Here is a 2,885-nt window from a genome sequence, read left to right as displayed (position 1 = left end):
TTAGATCTTATTTCTCTTCTTTCTTTATAATATATAATCTCTCGCTATTCCGAGCACATAATAATAACAGCATTTTGTGTTGTGCCTCTGTGCTTTTCTCCTTTCAGAGTATTGGTCCATCTGCTATGATAAGGTTTACATCAGAGGAGGACTATGAAAGGAGTATTTAGAGGCTTTGGAATACATGGCCAACTTGTACTATACCACATTTGTTTACTATTTCATCAAAACCCTTCCACTCTTGTCAATTCAGCCCTACCAAACCTTAACCTTCTTCTTGCTAGCTGTGTGTTACACAAAAATATACGTTGGATGGTAAACAGGAGGGTAATGATACCCATGGATTGATGCCTCTACTTTCTGCTAGCAATCTTCCGTGAAGGAAATTCTCTCTGGGCTTAGCTGAAATGGTCTATTTCCAGACAAAAGCATCAGTTTCCAGCTTTTATTACTAGATAAAAGACAAAGTTCATGTAGGATGATCAGCAGAGGTCCATCAGGGCTGGATTTAAACCAGCTGGGAATTTCATTTAGCAACACCGTTCTACTCCCAAAATCATGCATTCATGTCCTCCTGTCTCCTCTACTCTAGCTGCAAAAATTCTAATCATTCAGGGCAAAGCTAATCCACTAAGATCAAGAGCTGATGTCATGTCCTGGTTGTCCAAAATGCACATTACTGGGTTTAGCAACACCTACAGGCACGTATTGTGCTTTTCCTTTATCCTTTCTGGCATCTCAAACATTTGCTTTCCTTTGCAACCCAGATGTAACAAGACCTCTTGGCTGTGCTCAGGGTGCTGAAGTGGAAGAATAGCATGTGAGCAAGATATGCATTCGAGCAAATATACCAAGGGGTGCAGACATCCTGGGTAAACCACCGTTAGCTTCATGTTTCCTCAGGAGAGCTATTGTATCCAAATGGTTTCCAAATCCATCAAGAACTGTGACATGGACAAGGTGCTCAGTCTTTTTCATATCCAAAACATTCTTGCGAAGTGCTCTGAGCTTCAGGATGTAAAATTCCCATTGAAAATGGGGGCAGAGCACCTCTGCCTTTACACACCCGGTAATGTTATGGCCAAACTTCATCCAAAGTCTGAGCTACTTAGAAATAATAATCGTTTCCTTCAAAACATCTTAAGTGTGCTTTGACATTTTTAAATAAAATCCTGGCTATGGACAACATTGTGATACAGGAAAATGCTGCTCACAATTATCATGCTATCATGCTGGAGTTACCTCTCCTAGCTTGAGGATAAGCTTTTACCTCCGCGTGTCTGTGAATTGCTTATCCTGTACGTTAAAAATGGTCCTAGCCAGGGCTCAATTCATAGCCCACTGAATTAGATGAGAAATGCAGTCTTGATTTCATAGAGTTTGGATCAGTCCCCAAAATAGCACATTTCTTGTTTGCATTTCACTTCCTACTTTAAGATTAATCGATATAGTTCACTACTCAACGCAGGAATGAGGGTGGAAGGGAGAACTCAACTCGGCTTAACCCCCGGTGTTGAAATCTGTGCTAGGAATGCTTGGTTCTATTTTCCTAGCCTTTCTTATCCTGGTTTCCTCCTCATGGGAGCTGTTTGCAGGAGTGTTTTGGTGTCGTTCTATTTTTGCTAGCCTTTTCCTAATCCACCCAGCTCTGTGGGGTATATGAACATTTAACATAGTTTCGTGTCATTTCCGTGTTGATCTTGCACGCTGGAATTTTATTTTAATAAATTATGTGTATACTTTACTCGCAAAAACAGTCTAAATATCCCTTGAAAAGTGAGGGAGAAAAGATCCACCAAAAGGCAAAAAAGACACAGGTAGTTCGGACTTCTCTGAATGTTTGGAAATACACCACCCTTGCCATGCATATTTTATCACTTTTATTATGGATCCTGCTAAAGGCATTGACTGAGATCGGCCCTTGACTGATCACGTTTAATGTGTAGTAATTCCCACGCTGCTGAAAGTGAAAATAGAGTGAGAGTTTATTCCCACAGTGTATGTGTTGCAGATGTACAGGCAGCTGCACTCCAAGGCACAGACCCAGACTTGTAGCCACACTATAGGACACTACAAGAATACAATAAAGAATCGACAATGGATAGGAGAAGAAACACATTTTTTTGAAGTCTCAAGCTTTCTGAAGCAGCAAATTAATTGCACTGATTCCTGCAGACTGTAAGTCAAGGTCATTTGTTGACATCTTTGGGGCACTGCTAACTCACAGGCATCTTCCATCCTAGCAGTAAGCAGAACCACTTAGCAGGTGCCTCAGTGTTTGGTCATTTGTAAACATATCAGTAACTTCCCATCAGGAAGTTTTCAACACATTCACCTTCTTTTTGTCAATTTAGTCCTACTCAGATATATGGAAGCAAGGATAAGGTGTGACCCATTTTTAGCTCTTCACTGGAATCACACACTGCACACAGCTGGGGAGTGCAGAATGGATGACCCTCCTACACCTGCACTTGGAGTATCCATGCGTACACAAGGGAATTCATTTCATAGCGCACAGCATCCTTTTTCTAGGGCTGAGTTCTCCCAATGCCTTCCAGGATTTGTAGACTATAACATGAGTTTCTTCATGTTTTCTTATTCATCGTTATTCCCTTTTGACTGAAATTATGGCCCCAAAAAATGCCAGCGTATTGGGGTAGTCTTGGAGAAGGAAGATACATGGGTGCCACCCTTCCATGCTTCCTTGGGTATATCTTCTTTGCACATTCAGAGAGGAAAAAAATGATCGTTTTCCCACACTGAAACTAAAACACAGAGTAAGAAAACAGGGCAGAGGAATGTGTTGGTCGTGTCCATACCACACCAGGGTGTACTCCAGGAGGTTAGTAAGTGAGATGCACACAGGCACGCACACACATATCTGC

The sequence above is a fragment of the Tinamus guttatus genome, unplaced genomic scaffold (assembly GCF_059628265.1).
Source record: "Tinamus guttatus ecotype Peru unplaced genomic scaffold, ASM5962826v1 Tinamus_guttatus_pri_ptg000040l, whole genome shotgun sequence".
NCBI classification, from domain to species: domain Eukaryota; kingdom Metazoa; phylum Chordata; class Aves; order Tinamiformes; family Tinamidae; genus Tinamus; species Tinamus guttatus.
This window is presented reverse-complemented; position numbering follows the sequence as displayed.